At 39.0% G+C, this 19,002-nt stretch overlaps 1 long non-coding RNA gene across 2 annotated transcripts in view; it reads right to left on the bottom strand.

The window, feature by feature from the left end:
* The window catches only part of LOC130258971 (uncharacterized), a 54,785-nt gene extending 37,708 nt beyond the window's left edge, over positions 1-17,077 (bottom strand). The window contains exons 1-4 of one of the 2 annotated variants that reach the window (XR_008841563.1): positions 16,155-17,077; positions 11,771-11,844; positions 10,370-10,469; positions 9,121-10,237 (exon numbers count right to left, since the gene is read on the bottom strand). This is a non-coding gene — a long non-coding RNA (uncharacterized LOC130258971). Of the gene's footprint in view, positions 1-9,120; positions 10,238-10,369; positions 10,470-11,770; positions 11,845-16,154 lie in introns of those variants that run through there. The other variant, XR_008841564.1, reaches the window with a different exon arrangement.
* Positions 17,078-19,002: the final 1,925 nt, after the last annotated feature.

Raw genomic sequence — 19,002 nt, 5'->3', positions numbered from 1 at the left:
AAATTATTGACTAGTAATTCATTTTTTTGGGAAAGTGGCTTATGTAACTAGCACAATTGTTTGGGCTGGAGCCTGAAATATTGGCTGGAATCTGAAAGAGTCTGTGCTGGGGATTGTCTCTCTCAAAACTCTTGAGGGAAAGAGTAATAATACCAGTATCTGTATTGCTATGTGCTCTGCACAATTTTGTCTGTGATTTTTCAAGGCTATTGAACACCTTCAGCCTCCTTTGAAATAACTACTCACTTATAGAACATCTCAGAAAGTTTGTATTTGATTTTGGATTCCTTATCATTCAAAGGAGAGCTTGTGCTGTTATTTGGATGAGTTCCACTGCAGTGTCTGTTACATATATTCAGATATGCATTTATACTGAGGTTGCAGAGTTCCCTCAACCTTTGATATTTAGATCTGGGGAAGTGGCTTGTATCCACATCCCAGAAAGCTGCATCTCTTTACTACATCCAGCAAACCTTGTTTGCAGAAGCATAATTGTAGATTTCAGGATTCTTTAATTTATAATCCACAGCCAGCTACATGTTCACATACAAGTAATTTTATTTAGATATTCAGAAAAAAACCCACTAATTCTGATTTACTCATGCATCTGGAACATTTCAAAGTAATTAACACTGCTATGTACAATACTGTCTTATTAATTACAATTCAGATCTCTCTATACCACAGAGTTTAGAGGTCAGACCATAAGGATACTACAGAAGTTCAGGGCAAATATTCAGACTTTCCAGAGTTCAGGATTGTGGTGGAGCTGAACAAACTTCTATTAATCTGTAACATTCCATATGTGTTGCTTCCAGATGTAAAATTTAAATACTAAATGAACTTTGCTATTAGTTTAAGTTCAATTAAGAAATAGGTAAAGCCTTTTTACATGTAAATTTTTTTTCTTGTATATCAAGTATATTAAGCTTGATGCACAGAAAACTTGAAACCAAGATTTACTGGTGCTTCCAGATTTCAGTAGGTGGATAAAATTCAATCACATAGTCTACATATAGTTCTGAGAAAATAATGAAAGATGCTACTTTTTTCCACTTCTGCTTCCAGCTTATCCTAAAAGTCTTGGCTGATGGAACTTCTGTAGCTTCCCACAATTGAATGTCTCTTACTCTAAGAAAAAATAAAAACATCTTGCAAGTCACTTAGAATGCAGAGCCCCCATCTTCTTCTGCTGTTTTGAATTTCCTGGATGGACAAAAAATGTGAGAAAAATCTGGATTTGATGATCTGGCCAAGCTGCCCCAGTTCCCTGTGTAAGATGTCTGTACCCCAGCTGTGCCTGTGACCCTGACAGAAATGCAGCTGCAGCACTGGGGGTTGCCAGCCACAGGGAAATTATGAATCCTGAAGTGAAACCAGGTGGAAAGCAGTCTGTTAGAAAGCTTGGGATCTGCTGCCAAAAATTACTTAGACTGCTCTGATCATCACGATTTTTAACAGCAATTAAATGAACAGCAAGGTTATAATAACACTCTTCAACAGTGTTTATGAGAGGAAGCATGAGGAGCACCAGGTTAATGAGAGAACAAGCAAAACTGTGATATTGTTATTGATGACTGAATTGTGACAGACATTAAAGTTAATAATTTTTTTCCTTAAAAGGGTGATATTAGTGAAGTTTTGGAACAAAAGCTTTGGGAAGTGTCAGAAATGAGCAATGTTTTGTCCTTTTTTTTAGTTTGTTTTAGCTTTTGTGATACATTATGAAATCTTCTGGTATAAGTTTGTTTCCATTAGCACTTGTTAGGACAGCTATGAGAGCAAGGGGAATGTTTATGGTTAGAACACAACCCTGAGAAGAAAGGGTACAATACAACTCCAGCTCATTCTGGGTAACTGACAGTGTCGAAACGGGTTGTTCTGTACTGAGTGAACATCTCAGCAAGAGTTCCACCTCCTCTCTGGAAACCTGGTAGTTAAGCCAATTAAAAGTGCACAGAATCAGCTGTAAAGTGCTTCTAATGCATACCTTTAAATTGAATTACTAGCCTTCGAGTGTGCTGGAGCAGCATGTGTTTTGTTAATCAGGCACTGAGTAGCTCTGGCCAATTTTGTTCCTTTTCTCATTCACGTCATTACAAGCAGAAAAGAAAAGTCTTTCATTTGAGCAACTCATGTGAGGAGGCTTTCAGATCTCATAGATTATGACTGCTAATTTTACTGTTACTTTTGCAGTGTGTCATAAAGTGCAGCATCCAAGAGCAAAGATTGCTCAGAAATTATCAGAGGAGAAACTTACACTCTACAGATAAACAGTGGAAACAAACCAGAGGATAGATGCCATTGTAAGGGCTGTAAAAATTTGAGTCAATGGTCGTTAGTAGCTGGATTAACTCAGTTTTAAGAAAAATAATTTAACATAGCTCTTTTCTGCATCTGCTGGTTGGCAGGATTGGTATTTTTCATATGCAGTAAGCCACTGTGTGCCACAGAGTAGTGAGGCAATGAAGTAGGAGAAACTGAGCTGAGATTTGTGAAATGGGCAAATATTTAAATTAGTAAAGGAAAAGACTTCAGCAGAATCCTCTGAAATATTTTATATGTAGGGAAGTGTTAGGCCAGTGGCAAATCTATTCCTGGGAGGTGTAACATACTGCCAAACTCAGGAAATGAAAAAATCCATCTACTGCCAGTTGTTGCCTGGTCTTACTCCCTCTGTGGGTTTGTGTTCATGTATGAAAATACAGATCCTCAGGTTGCTTGTGAATAAACATTAATTCATTGCTTTCAGCATGTTTCCACCAATTTTTCCCAAGTGAAACATTGGCCTGGATTTAGTGGAGGTAGAAATATCAGTGATATTTTCCTCCATTCTCTTTCCCAAGAAATGTATTCTAACACCTGAAAAGTTGGTAAGTCATTTGGAAAGACAAAATATAGGTCATGCTTCCAGAACTTATTCACTGCAACCTCTAGTGTTGCTGCTGCTGCCTCCTGCTCAGTGGGGAAATGTGTGCAAATCCCCTGTGTAGATAAAGCCCAAGTGATCTCAGATCAGTAACATCCAGTATTGACAGGGCAGTCACATTTTCTTTACTGAGAGAAAGAAATCAAGGTCACCTCACAAAAAGGAAGCATTGCTTTCCCTACATTTATGAGGGGATTGGTTATTTGCTCTGCTAGTGAAGGGTTTTATTTTTGATTAGTTGGTTAGTTGAGGTTGATTTATTCATTTATTTGGTGGGATTTTGTTTGTTTAGTTTTTGGTTTTTTTTTTTTTTTTTTTTTTTTTTCAGATAGCTCTTGCCAATTGAAGGCCAATTAAAAACAAGGCAAACTGAGAATGACCTTATTCTTCAGCTGATGACAGAAATTGCCAGGCAGGGTTCCCAGTGACTCAGAAGCAGGGATGAATCTATCTGACATCCCAGAAACACTGCTTTCCTCTGACAGAAGTTTGTATCACCCCCCTTGTTGCAAACAAAATAGGTCAGGGTCAAGAATTTGGCATTTTTCAGCAAAACTTTGTTCCTCTGAGAATTTCCAGATAGATTCACTTTGAAGTGAGGGAGTCAAAAGGACTAAATTATCATCTTGTCAAAGCTACTTCTCTTCCAAATGCCTGTTTAAAATACAGTGGCACAGATGCTCTCTGCCGTAACCAGAATGTTTCAGAGCAGGATGTTGTTTAAATTTCACTTGTTCTCTCAATGTTCTTTCCCATAATAATGTCAGTCCTTTTGAAGAAACAAACAAAGGAAATAAAAGCTGAAATAAGGTGGCTCTGTAAGCATTTGTGGGGGAATCTGTTGTGTTCCATGCTCAACAAGAAAGCCTTTGAAAAGAAGCAACCTGTGGGAATGCTTGGAGACCAATCCCCCTCCTTCCCTTCCACGTGCTCTGTCCTCCTGGCCTCACCTTTGAAAAGTGGTCAGCTAGAATGCAGCAGGAGAGAAAAGGACAAGCACCTGGAAAGCCAAAGAAGTTTAACCATTTCAGTCTCAGACTTGAAGACTCATCCAGGCGATGTCAGAAGAGCAGCAGACCAATTTCTGTTCCTGGTGGGAGCACCAGGGCCAGGTAGACAGTATTCCACAGGAAATTATGTCTTCTTCAAATTATAAAGGACAGAGGGAGAGAAAGGCCACTTTGCTTCTTATTGAATACCTCCTTTCATGTTTGTGCTCAGATTTGTTGGATATTTACGGATCAAGTCACAAACTACTTCCAGTGCATTCCATCCTGCAGAGGCCTTTCTGTAAATACAGGAGAAAAAGGAGGAAGATGCCTATTCCTCATCTAGCCTTTTTTCCATTTTTATTTTGTCATACTTTTGGTTTTGCACTGTTGGGTGACATACAGTGACTTAAAAGGGAAAAAAATATATATCTCAGTGTATTAATATTTTTGAAGGAGATTCTGTTTCCCTCTGTGTAAAACAGAGTCAGATGTCACTTCCTGCATGACCCCATCCCTCTTCCTTTTCTTAAGTGTTTCAGCACATGAATTATTGTCTTTCAAATATTAATGCAACTAGTACTTGAATAAAATAAATCATCCAGGTAGTTTTAGTGTTGTGCTGTCCTTCAGTGCTCATAGTAAAGAGGATTTTTAATCCAGCTGAATGGGGGCATCCATTAATGTAAAAGCCTTGCAGCTCAAAATCATTTGGAATAATTAGGAGCAAGGAAGAGAAAAAGAAAGAAAAAAAAGAGACGAAACAGCACTTTCCACCTAAATTCAACCATACACTTGAAATGCATTCATTTTTGAATAATGTTCAGAAGCTACAGAAAAGAAGTAAAATAAGACAAGAAATGCTGTTACCCATTTACCAACTGGAGACCTCATTTTGGCACATTTAGGAGCCATTTTTGCACCTGCATTTCCTTCACATTAGAAAGTCATTCTCCCTCAAAGGAAAAAAAAACTGTATATGTATTATATTTTTAAAAGAAGATCTTTTACTTCCAGTCCAAGGCATAGAAAATCATAGATGCATTCATGTCTGTTCCATGTTCCTTGACCAGGAGGTTGATAGGTTGATCCAGCTGTACTGCAGAAAGGTTCTGTATTTGCTTTTCTTCTTTATTAAAATTGACAGTTAATTTTAATGTTATTTTGGTGCAAATCCTCGTTTTCTTCAACTCTTACCACCTTATCCAATACACAGGAATTAGAAACCCCGTAGAAATTATTAAATTTTAAATTATTAAATTGGTCTCTTTTTTTATTATTTTTATGCAATACTTTTTTTTTTGCTTTCATTTTATTTCTGTTGATTGCAGGTGCTTTTCACCAATGTTTATTTTTGCTGTTGTGGATATTTGGAATCAGCTGCTTCAGTAGGTCTCTGATATATTGGTTTTATTTTAATCAATGTAATCAAAGGCATGGAGATCAGGAATGGAATGGAAGGGGGGAGCTTGCCAAGAGGGTGAACAGTGCTGAGGGTTTGAGTGCAATGTAAATCACAGGGCATTCCGAAGTCTGGGAAGCAAGAAGGAAAAGATAGACCAGTCTTTTCCCATCTGACTGTTAAATAAGCTTATTTTGAGAGATGTTCAGCAAAGGCCTTTCTCCCTCACAGCTCTGTTTTTTCTATGCCATGAGCCTGCAGCAAAATTGCAATCCTTTCAGAACGCCTGCACTAGCACAGACGCCTGCAGGAGGGAGGATAAAGCCCAGTAGCATTTTCAGCAGGAGCTCTGGACCAGCACAGTGTTCCAGTGAAGATGCTATTAACATCTGTTTGTCTGCTGTTCATGGTTTAAGTCTCAGTGGGAGCTCATCTGCTGGGGGAAGGGTTTCAAGAAAGGTCAAGTGAGAAATACACTCTGCCCCACCCCAGGTTTTGAAGGGTTTGTTTTCACTGTGGCTTTGTTGTTTTTCCTCAGGCTAAAGTACAAAGTCATCTGGACTGAAAAACACATGTTGCTCCTTGTGCATAAGAGATGGGCTTTCCATGTGTGGGAAGCAGCACTGCCATTCACCTTTCTCTCCTTCCAAACAGTAGGAATACTTGCAGAGAATCTCTCTGAGCAGAAAAGTTAACCTGCACTTCTTCCTGCTGTCTTCCAAATACAGCCAATTATCTTTGCCAGTATTGGAGATTTCTCTATATAGGTGATCAGTCATTTCTGCTGAGCTGTGGTGGGATTTCCTGATTAAAAGAAGGGACAAAGAGAGAAGCAAACTATCATTATGGGTCTAAACAATACAAACTTCAACTAGACCAGAACACCTCAAAATTGGGATATTTTGCCCAAGGTTTTTCATAGACTCCAGGGAAGGAAAGAGTGGTATTTATTTTAATGTTATTCTTTCTACACATTGGTAAGTTTCTGTTTGTTCTAAGGTGGCAGAAATGGAGCTAAGTACTACTGTTAATATTTGCATTTCAGCAGGTTTGACGGTGACCTTCCTCCCCCAGTTCACCCAAACGAAATTAAAAGATGCAAGGGGAAAAGTTGTAAGTTCTCAAAAAGGACTGTCTTCAAAAGTCATGCAATAATGCTGTGGATGGATTTTAAAATAGGCCTTGCTAAATTTATGATCACTAATAACATTTGTAGTTACAGTATGCAAGCAAAGATAAGGCCACTCTAATTTCATGCTCCAGGAACTGAGATGATTGCCCACGGGGGGTCAGGAAGGATATTTTCCCTCCATGCAAATCCAGCACTGCACAGCTGCTTGGGACCCATAATCACCCCTCCCATCCAAGGAACATGCCTGGCTTTAGGACATGCTGAAGTGATGGGCTGGGCTGGGGCTCTCAAGGCTTCTTATTACCATGGGCAACTCCAGGTGTCCATGTAGAGCTCTTCAGTTTCAAATGCTGTAGAAATACTGAACGAAATTCTGCTAATTCTCACAGCAACTCCTTTCATTTGAGTGTGGTATCTCCAGGATTGCCAATGACCAATGTTGGATTGTCTGCTTTGTTACTTAACATATTCTCTAAACTTCCCCAGAACTACATATGTGAAACACAAGTAATTCAAGGCACCTAAAATACTTTGAAATCCTCCACTAGAATTTCTCTAATCTTAGGTTTGTGATCACTTCTGAATTTCTGAGGTAATGAATCTTTGGTGATGAAATTATAGCTAACATATATATATGACCTATGTGTTTATCATTTACCTATGTGAATGCCAAACAACAAACAAATTAAAAAGACCATCCTTATCTAAAATCTAGTGAAAAAGCAGAGAAATGGATGGGAGAAACTAGCCTTTGATTTCAAGGATGTTAAATAAGTTTGTCAGGAATTGAATATAATGCCATTTTTTTTAAAGTACTTCTAAAAGTGAATTACAGTACATACTTCAATATTCTCACTCAACAGATGGAAAAAAAAAATAAGACAAAGCAATTAAGTGAATCAGTCAAAACCTTGGAGTATTTTGGGGAGATTTTGACATTTGCCCAAAAAAGAAGAACATAATGTTTAATCTGTCTTAAATGGCTGGTCCTGCCTGTTCACATGGAGAGAGAAAAGAAAGTAAACCACTCATTTATCTATTCATATATCTAATTATTTCATATGAATATAGATATTTTCATATCTACTATTTTTATAAAAAAGGTTTTCACTGTTGAAAGTAAATGTTTTGTAATATAAATTAAATTCCTATGGTTATAAGGAGAAATTTCAGCAATTTTAGTCCAGCTGGATTTGGGATAGATGCTATGAAGTTTGGAAGTTTTAACATCATAAATAAAATACTTTGCCCAAGTATCTGCTGCCTCTGTTTCTCAGTAGCCCAGACAGCTGGAGAAGAACAGCATCTGCCTCCACATGTCAGTCTTTGGATGGAAAAAGCAGACATTTTGACATTGTATCCAGCAGAGAGATGCACCTCACAAAGGTTTTGTTTGATAGGAATCCATTTATTTATGTTGGAGTGCTTGATGTTAGCTTGCTCTAATTTTTTACCTCGCTCATGTGCTCCTGTTGCTACTCCCCTGGGTTCCTTCAAGGACCAAGACTACAGTTAATTTCAGTCTCATTAAAATCCAATGTTTACTGGTTTCAAAAGCTGAAGATTTGCAGATTCCAGGCATTTGATTCAGATTGCCAAACAAGCCACATGCTACAGACAGAAACATCTCTTTACTCTGTCCCTGAGCAACAGCAGGAGAGGAACTGAGAAGACATTTGTGTGCCCTCAGCCTTTGATGAATTTCTGGGTATATAATTTCCCTGTACCATGTCATGTAAACTAGGTGATACAGACAACACAGATAGGGCTTGCAAAAATAGTAACCTGAAAATTTTTCCTTCAGAACTGCACAAAGTAGAAGCCAGAGTGGTCCAAAACTATTTTTGACTGTTCTTCAGAGTTTTGTTTTATCGAGTAAATGCTATGTGGTGAGCCAAGAGATGAGCCCATTCACACAAAGAGGTGTATCAATGCACCATGGGCAAAGCAGCACATCAGCAGGTATATTTTGGCAAGGGTAGGAATAGAGGGCCTGGTGGGAATAGTGGGGCTAATCCTACCTCTGCCTGCCTTTGTTAGTAAATGCCTGCCTTACCTCTGCATTTTCAGTCTCTAAATCATCAGTGACAAACCAGGAGATTGACAGGAGCTGGCTGAGATGGACCCCATTGATAATTTCCTGTGTAAGAGCCACAGGTACTATGTTTTCAGTGCACTGGAGGTGACAGCCTGATATTAAACCACACAAAGAAATTAGTGAAACTAAAGCTCAGTGTCTAGTTGATTCAGGCTGGTCCAATTTTGAGCAATTTTCTCAGCAAGCAGCAGTGTTTATCCTCCAGAGCAGCCATTCATTTATTCCCATTACAATTACATGGAGGTAAAATGTAGTAATGTGGCAGAAGCCAATTACCCACTGTATGCTTGGGTACAGGGGTGTTGGTGAACACATGCCATCCATCTCAACAGTGATTCTGTCCACTAATAAATACCCAGGAAAGAAATTTACAACAGACCCATGAACAATCCCTTGGTACTGAGACCCATTTTAAAGTGATTTAATTGACAATAGCCAACTGAGAGTGTAGGTTTTAAGGTTTTTTTGATTATTCTTGTTATCATCTTAGAATATTTGCAGCTGGTTTTTTTATCTCTGACTTTCCTTTTTGTATAGATTAATATCCAGCTTTTTTTGTATTGCCTTGTATTTAAATATTTATAAATAATTGAAGATTTTGAACAAAGGAGAAAGCTTTATGCAGAATAAAAGTTGCAGTAGGCTGGGAAAAATAGGTCTTAAACCTTCAACTCAAAACATGGTGGGAGTAGATGTCCCACATCTGTAATAGTGAGTCTAATTATGCTTTTGTTAGAGATACTGAAATTGGATACTATGCCAAAATAGCAGATTAGGCAGGGAAAAGAGTCTATATTTTATCTTTAGCATTGGCTGTATTAAAGTCCAAAGGAAGTTCAATAAATACCTGTCAAAAAGCTTTGTATTTGAAACTGTCAACAGTATTTATATTTTTTGCTCTGTCTTTCACTCTGTTTTTGGTTTTTTCCTCTTTATCCTTCGCTAAGGTGTAACCAGTACCTCCTGATTTTATGATTTTGTCATTAGTTGTGTTTCATAAACCTATGTGTTGGCAGTAGTGTGCCTCAAAATGCAGTATCCCAGAGGAAGCAAGCATTTATCCTGTATTACATGGCATCATAATGCAACACAGCACAGCTTGAATTGCACTCTCCAAATCCATGCCCCAGAGGTGAAGTGTGATTACCCAAATAAGCATAGAAAGAAAATAAGGACACTTTAGAAAGTAAGAATTAACTGGCATCTTGGGAGAAACCCATTTTCCCGTCATGCACTCCTCTTCAGCAGAGAAGCAAGGAAAATAAAACACTGCTGGTGTGATATAAAATAAAACACTGCAGGTGTGATGTACTGTGCTCTGGATGTCAGAGCAGCTGGGATATATGGAGTTATGCTGAGAAGGGCACAAAATCCAGACAGGGACCCCTATTTTAATACCTTTCTGTCTTGATAGTGAGCTCTGTCACTACCAATAAGCTTGTGTCAGAGTCAGAGGAGACCTACATAGTTTCACCCTATTCAAGAAGTAAGTACCCATTACATCTACACTGAATTCCTAGTGTAAGGGAAGGAATGATTGCCTAAAGTTTGGGGCAAAAAATTGTGATTCTGGAGCTATGAGTTCAATTGTATCCTCTGTTTCAATGCTGATGGTTGATTTTGAGCAAGTTGCTCACATCATCAATTCCCATTTGTTCAAGGCAGGTAATAGCAGATTCCTGCTTCCCTTGGGGGGAAAAAAAAAAAAAAAAAGTGTGAGAGATTATAAGAAACAGGGGCTTTTAGAAACCAGAGGGGTAGGCAGAGGACTGAAATCTATTTGTGGAAGCCCTGAGAGGTGTCCTTGAATTTCAGTTACCTGGTGCTGATAGCCTGGAGTATTCCTGGGTCTTGTTTTTCTCTCTGCCTCAGACATGCTCCCAGAAGAGGCTTGGATCAGGGTTTTGCTGCAGTAAGTCCTGCAGTGGCAGCAAAGAAGGAGGATTAATGGCAAATTGCTGGGGGAGGGCAGGCTCGTTTGTGTGAGCTCCTGATAGACATCCCTATTGCTGAGAAGCTCCTCAGAGCATCTCAGCAGACTTAGCAGTGTTTCTTTCAAGCCAGGCTTGACTTTTTTGATGTTGGGCTAGCAAGAGAATATGAAGCTGAGCAGCATTTCTCTCTACAGTATGGTCTGGCATTCCTTCAGCTGTTTTTCTTTGGTTTTTTTTCTTTGGTAGAAAGTTGATCCAATGTTCCTTCAGTGCTTTTCTATCCCACAGGACAGTGTTTCTCAGAATCTCTGTGTATGCCTGCCACAAGTGAAAGGCAGCTGGTTTTCAGCCCCGAATGTCACCAGCCCCAGTGAGAAGACATTTGATCTGCCATTTGCCCAAGGACATTTAGAGGAAACCTCTGATGTTTTGAAAAGTGCCCTGGGAACATTCATCACCAAGGCTCAGAGCAAAATGCTTGTTGATTGTGCACAGAAGTGTATGGCAGTAAGGAAAATATGTCTTTCTCAAATTTTCCTGAGAAGTACTCAGATGAACATTCTCTCAAAAAAATAGGCTGTCCTTCCCCTGGCTTCCTGAGCTGCACAAATCACAGGTAAATCCACCTAAAGGCTACAAAACATTAAGCCAACATATTTCCCCACAATTTTATTAGTTCTGTCTGTAAAAAAATAGATGAAAAATAGCCCTGCTAGAAAGAATATCTGTGTAGAGAAGGGTCATCAAACATCAGCCATTCCTTAGCTATAAGCATTTGCAAAACAGGTAGATAACATGGAAGGGAAATTCTTATTGGATAACCTTGAATAACCTGATTTTAAACCTTGCTTGGCTTAGACTGCAGTAATAATGTAATTGATTGATTTATTAGAAAAATAAGGAATGTCTCTTTATTGTTTTAGGTATGTCTGTAGGATTAACCATGCAATAAATAAAATGAAATCCTGTGTCAGTAGATTTTAATACCAGCTGTCCAGCTGGCCTCTTCTTGCCATCATTATCTAATGTGCACACTCTTTTGTAGAGACCCTCCAGACTGCTCTTAGTTCTGTGACAAAATCTGTAAGGACAAATATGAGTTTTTAGTGCACCAACAGGTACTATTAAGAGGAAAAAGAGGAAAAAACCTGGCTTACACAGAAGGGAGGAAAATTTCATTATTTTCCATAATTTCTATTTCAGACTTGGAGAAAGGCTGGAGTACATGGTAATTTATTTGGTTTTACTGATTATATCAGCTATTTGGATCACATTCAGAAACTCACCAAATCCAGGCTATTTTGAAGAGCATGCTAGAGTGTTTTTTGCAGGGAACTTCCTTTCAGTCATCCTTTCCTACCTGGAAAAAGGAAGGAGACTTCAGTTTGCATGTCCCTGATGAATGGGCTTGCTGGAGCAAAGCATTTCCTTAAGAGTTGTTCTCATGCTGGGACTTTACAATACAAAACTTCTGTAATTGCTGACTGAGAAAGGACAAGGCAGTGCTCCAGAGAACACTGCTGAGAGGTGATGGAAAAACTTTAATATTTGTATTATATCATCCCCAGGAAAGCAGGAATCTCAAGGCACTGTAGAAGTGTAGCAAGTACTTATGGTTTAGGTGCTCAAGCTGAGCAGATCAGATCAGAAAGTCAAAGATGAGTGCCTCAGCTCCCTGTCCTTTGCAGCTGGATGTGTCAGATGAAGGATCTGCAGGTCCCTGTGACAGCAGGAAGGGCTCAGAAGAAGGATGTCAGCCCTTCCTGTGAGAGAGAAGGCAGGGAAGCATCCTGGAGGTGCCTGGCTGCCTGGGAGACGTGGCACATAATTACTCATGGAAATCAAAGTGCAGGAAATACATCCTCCCTAAAACAAGGAATTGAGAACAAAAAGCAGCAAATAAATTAAAGCAAATCACAGTGTATAGCTGGCTTTTGTGTAACTCAGTGGTAGTCAGGTGTAACAGGCTACAGGGGGTTCAAATTCTTGTGTTCTGCTTGCCAGGAGACAACCCTAACATGAGGTGACAAACACAGCAGGCTGGAAGAGAGGGCTTGTCACCTGTCCATGGCAAAGGGCATTTCTGGCTTGTTGGAAGAAGATTACCCCTCTGTAACCATTCTCAAAACCTTCTACTTTGTTAGCCAAAAAATAATCTCAGGAGGACAGCAGCACTCCAGTGTCTCCCCAGCAGCTTCGGTCACCTGAGAAAAGTTCTGTCAGTGGGATTATTTCTCCGCTGGTAAACTTCCCACCTGACATTCATTTACATGATTGAAATGTAGACTTCAGATGCCTGACTCCGTTCCTTTCTTCACTGCTTGACTCCCTGTGTAGCCATGGCTCCCATGGGGAAGATGTGTGAGGTGAACACCAGAAGGAAGCACCAGCACAGGAGTTAATCACATGGTGAGCTGCCATACAGTGGGGAAAGGGTGAACTCAGTCTTAAAAGGTATAAAACAGGTGGGGAGGGCAGAGGAGGAATTGCTATTATCTTACACTGCCTTTATTCTATATAACCACTTTATATAACCACTTTAACTTTACTGGATTTATTCCAGCTTTACATAAATGAAGGTAGTACCAGGTTTAGGTGAATCTAAGGGTGTCTGATAGTATCCAAAAGGCAATACAATGTTGAAAGCCCAGTCTTCAAATAAACCCCATACATTCTGCCAAATCTAGCAGTGAATTTTAAGAAGAAAGGAGCTGCTTTAATGCTGTTGAGCTGGAAACTTTGGAGATGCCTCTGCTGTTTCTTTGTCTAGCATTTTCATTATTATGCTATATAGTAAAGAGTTAGCTAGTAATAAAGAGAGATTAGAGGTTGAATCTGTGATAGCTCTAAAATCAGAAACAATTGTGATGTATAATTAAGTTTAAAAGGCCACAAAGGAAGAGTTTTCTAATTTTAACATAAAATGCACAGCTTCAGTTATTAAAAAAAAAAAAAAAAAAAAAAAACACTTGGCAAATTTTACAAAAAGCAATTGAAGAAACCACATAAGACTCATAACTAATACATATCAATTTTCAGAAGTCATAAAGATTGATTTTTTTTTTTTAACAGACTAGCTAAAGGTCTGGTAAGTATACTTTACATTTTTTTCTGTGTTCCAAGAACTCTAACCTTTTAGTGCATGTAATTTTTTACCTAGTATTTACTCAGTATGGGGAAGTGTAACACACTGAGTGCTACCTTTGTGTAATTGTAGATTTAATCACTGATCATCTCAATACCCAAATCCATTCTGACTAATACTAATGCAGATAATTCTCACAAATACATCACAGCTGTGTGCATGAGTAAAGACACACTTGATTGCTTCACTTTGAGATTAGTGCTTAGCTCTTCTTTCACAAGAGAATAATGCAACTATTCACATTACATGTAAAATTTTCAGTGTATACTGACATTAAAGCTACCAATGAAACAAAACTATGATTGTTTTGAACCCCTTATTGTCAGAGATTGGGAGGGAAAAAGTTTGAAGTTTCAGTGCAGTATGAAGCTCATTATCTATTTCTGTGTTAGGAAATCGGTTTTAATTCTTATACTGCTCTAGAGTTTTTCAATACAGCATAGGAGAGATAAGACAAATAAAAATTTTGTCATTTTTCAAAAGTATGGCTTCAGTTAGACTGCAGCAAGGTAGAAACAACTGTATTATTGTGGTGTGCATCATTAAAAATACAGTAACCAAGACTTGCTGCACTAAACTTACAAGATTTTTTTCCCCTTATGATAGAGTGACAAATTTAACTGTGGAGGTGAATATTAACTTAGTGATTAGGGTCCTTTCAGTAATGGTGCCTGGTTTTACATGGTTTTTGCATAGCTTGTATCAGCTGCACACAGTAAATCTTCTATGTCTAGTAACAGTAAGAGCAGAATTCTCCTGGAAGGGCAGAAGAGTGGCTGTGTGAGTCAGGTCAAAGTTCAGTCCAGACCAGGATCCTGCCACTGCCAGTGATTAACTTGTTGGACTTTTGTTCCATGAATTTGTCTATCTGCTGTTTTGAAATCACGTGAACTTCTTAAAGAATGCACAATATCCTGTGACAATGATGTGTCTTCTCCATGGATAAATAGTTCTGTTTGGGATTTGCTTCCCTAAACTCAAACATGGTGTGCCAAATGGTTAACAACCCTGGATTTCAAATACTCTACCACTGAAAAATTATTTATTATTTTTAATGTTAAAGCATAGCAGTTACACTGGTAACTGAAGGCTAAGGTACTTGAGAAGCTTGATGTGGGATCTCCCAAAAACAGATATATGAAAACATTATCAATGCTATTAGGAAGAGGCAGACACAGCACTTTCTACCTCAGATAATGGTGTTCCACTTGCTTACAGTTTGCTTTGCAACTTTTCATGCAGTGGTTTTGAAGACTCCCTTGTTTAAATGTGCTCAGTACAGAATAACTACTGTGTTGTTTCACAGGTATAACAGAGTCCCAGATTGACCCAGTATAATTTTAATTTCCTGAACTTGTCTATAACTGTGTTCTGTTAAGCAGCTGCCATGTTTCACCACAGTAATAGGTGATGATAATTCTGTGTAACATGAGAGATACAGAGCACTGAAAATAAAATATTATTATGCTTTTGGAAAGTGATGCTCAGGCAACAGTGGATTCTCACCACAGATGCAGTGAAACAGAGATTGCAGATTTGTCTAATGTTGCCAGACACCATCCCCTGAAGAGGACACCAATAACTCAGATTTGGCTTGGGTGAAGATTCTCAGTGGTGGCTTTGCTAAGCCCTGGAACTGAAGGATTGAACAGCTAGTCTCCAGGCCCATATCAAAGGACAAGAGAGACTGTCACTCCCTCTCCCCCTTGCTTCTCCTTTCTTTTGCCTTCATGTTAAGCAGGAAACACATCTTCATTCATGGCTCTCCAGCAGTGTGGTGATGCTTTATTGATAGAGCATTAAAACAATACTCTATTTTTCAAATCAAACTAGATCCCCAGTGTATAACAACAAGACCACAGTAAAAATACTGGTTCATTAAGCTCCTAGGTGACTTTATGTGCCCAACATGAACTGTGAGTGACAGGTTAAAAGTTCAGTGCAGGTACTGATATTAGCAACATTTCAGCAATAACCCTTTTCCACAAGTAAATTGCTCCACTCTATTAATTAAGACAAAAACCCATTTTCTTTCTGTTGTTGCTGGATGTAACATTCACCTTAAATTCCTGGTTATGCCTATGTCTGCTGATCAATGAAGGAAGACTGATCCTATTTATAGATGAATCTCTTCAGTCCAACACATGCATTATTCTAGGCTGATAGAAACCCAGTAGAAACTTCTCCCCTGCAGAGTCCCTCTTGTGTGCCATCAGTCAGCAGCTGTTCTATGTCTGCTGCTCTTCTTTATGCATTTTTATTATTTTTCTTCCTGCAGTAAGCAGCAAGTTCAGAAGTACTGTGTTTCAGCAAGTTGCTTATAATCTCTACACTGAATAGTCATAGACACATATATTTTAAATAAAGAAGTGTGTATATATGCACAAAAATAGGATTACCCCCAGGCAGAGTGTTATTTTCCACCATCTGAAGAGAAGTCATGGGTGTCTCTGATGCCTGGAAGTTCTGGACAGGATACATTATTCCTTTTGACCATTTCATCTTTTTTTCCTATGTTTGCTTACCTGTCAGTCTTCATGTGCTGAGATATTTCTGAAGAGGTGGACTATGATCAGTCTAGGAAAATGCAAATATTTGCACATTTAAATTTCTCTCCCTAATGGTTGAAATCCACCCATGTTGTTGAAGGGCTCTGGAGGGCAATGGAGTCACCTGTGGTCACAGATATCTGGTGCCAGCAGAGCAATGCAGTGTCTCAGGAACGTGTTCTGCCCTCCTGTCTCCTGTGGGTTTGCAATTCAGCAATACTAATTGTTCAATTAACAATATAAATGAGCTGACGGCCTCTATTAGAACAGTTGGCAGAGTTCACATATTCATTATGTGTTTTAATCTCCTAATTAACCAAAGATTTTATTCTATTAAGGTAGGGAAGTATTGCTTACTGACCATTTGCACCACTAATTACTACATGCAGAGAAAAAAATGTATTCCTTCTATAAATGTAAAAATTATATGTCTTTTCCCCCCACATTTTTTTGTCTAAGACAGCCTAAGATCATTATACAGAAAAAGAAGAAGCCTTCATTACTTTATTGCAGATGTGATGACCTCAGGTGAGAAATACTAGAAAGAACAAGTAGAAAAAAAAATATGAGAAGAGACATACTGACTTTTATCATTCCTACAGATTCAGGTTGCTTTGTCCTTCAGCAGCTATCATATATTGTTTGCCATGAGACTTGCAATTAATCAAAGAAGGTTCCCTCTGTATTTGGTGTGCCAGTGACTCTGGGAAAGGCTCTGTCTCTGGGTGGAAGGACTTCTGTTTGGCAACTTACCTGCTACTGGTGCACAGTAAGATCTGGAATGATGAGCAAAGTAAGAAAGAGGGGAATGGTAAAGAAAGGATACACTTTGAGGACAGAAAGAAACCACTTGAATCCTTTTACCCTTGTCTCTGTTTTCTACCTAGAAGGGAATGTGAGGGGAAAGTTAAAAGACATGTAGAAATTGCCTATAAGCAAGTTTCCTGAGTCTGTTCTCTAAGGCCCTGTCATGTTGCTGGCAGCAGAGAGAATAATCTACAAGCTTGGAAAACACAGTTACAGTGTTGAAGTTTTTGTTGTTGTTTTTCTTAAATTTGCAGTAATAACCATGACAGTATCAGTGTGGTCAGGGTATAATGAGAAGGGATATTTCTTCCTCTGTGCTATAAAATATTAATGGTTTTGAGCTCTGTGCTAATAAATATAAATTAATAATACTATAGAAATCAACTGTCAGTCTAGCTTGTGTTCTGGCAAGATAAAGGGACTTCAAATGCCATTTTTGTCCCATCTGAGCATACTTGGGTGGTATTTTTGCATTTAAATATTCAGGAGAGTCTGGGCTTTTTGAGTGCTGTAAAAATATGTATTTTGCAAGTTTAAATTCCTGGGCAATGGATTTTAAAAGCTACCTTGGGACTTCTGAATGCTGTTTCTCAAGGGCAGTAGGGGAAGTCATGAGAGTGAAAAATTGCCTGGATTCTGATGGAAATGAGAGTGCTTATTCCTCTTAGAACTTTGCATAATATTTGGTTAAAGTGGCCTTGCAAAGGTTAATCTTCCTCCAACAAAAAGGAGAAGGTTGTCCTCTAAACCTTTCACCCAATACCTACAGCAACAAGTCAGGTACAAGTAGAGCTTTAACTCAGTGGAAATAGTTTACAGTAATGTTTCTGCAGTGCAAGCACTACATATTGCCATTTTTATTCTCCAGTTGTCCCTGCCACCCTACCACCATCAGCTGCCTGGAAGACTGCAGCCTTTCCTTTTGGATCTGGCCCTCAGTGCACTTACCTCTGCTTCTGTCATGTTAATGTTAAATGTTTGCTTCTGCCCTTCACAAATGAGCTACAACCTTAGATTTGGAAATCCCAGCTAATGATGAGTGCAGCTATGTTTTATGAGAAATATTTTGCATGGGCAAATGTGATCCCAGTGCTTTGGGTACTGTGGGCACTTGGAGCTGAGATTGAAGCTGCTGGGTCTGAAAAGAGACTTGATAGGTTGGAAAATTTCTCCTCTGAGTCATGCTGTAGAAGCTGTAATCCTTAAACTGGAGCTTTCTCATTTTGCAAGAGCAAACTGAAATTGCTGCCTGGCCTGGGATGAAAAGTTGCCTTTCTGTGGTGAATTTTCAGGCTGAGTTAGAAGCCATTGATTTGAAGAATACTTGGAGAAAGCTGAGAATAAACTTCTCATGGGAATCACAGGACAGAAAGTAGCATCTGTACATTGTTGCTTTCCCACTGAAATTATTGGATTAATGGTGCTGGATTTTCTTCTATTGTATAAATTGATAGAATTGTGGAACCCTTTAGATTGGAAAAGGCTTTTAAGGATCATTAAGTCCAGCTGTAAATATACCACTGCCAAGCCCACCACTACACCCTGTCCCCTTGTGCAGTACCTACACAGAGCAACTACCTTTAACAGACCTGCAGCAAGGCTGACACAACTGCTTCCCTAGGCAGCCTGACAGCTCTTTTGGTGAAGAAATGGTTGCATTTAGAAATCTAAACATGCTCTGGCATAACCTGAGACTGTTTCTTGTTATCCTGTCACTTGTTACCTGGGAGAAGAGACCAACCCTACCAGGCCACCAACTCCTTTCAGGGATTTGTAGAGAGAGATAAGGTCTCCCTGAGCCAATTTTCTCTTCTAGTCTAAACACCCCAGTTCCCTCAAGTGTTCCTCATAATCTTGTGCTCCAGAACCTTCACTAGCTCCATTGCCCTTCTCTAGAAAGCCTCCAGCACTTGCCATTTCTCTCTTGTAGAAAGCAGCCCAAAAAGAACAGTCTTTGAAGGTGCTATGGAAGCCTGGAGCCACAGATATGTATTTTTGTTATTATAATTAGAAACAA

The sequence above is a fragment of the Oenanthe melanoleuca genome, chromosome 1 (genome assembly GCF_029582105.1).
Source record: "Oenanthe melanoleuca isolate GR-GAL-2019-014 chromosome 1, OMel1.0, whole genome shotgun sequence".
NCBI lineage: Eukaryota > Metazoa > Chordata > Aves > Passeriformes > Muscicapidae > Oenanthe > Oenanthe melanoleuca.
Note: the sequence above shows the minus strand (reverse complement) of the source record. Positions and strands in the feature narration are given on the sequence as shown.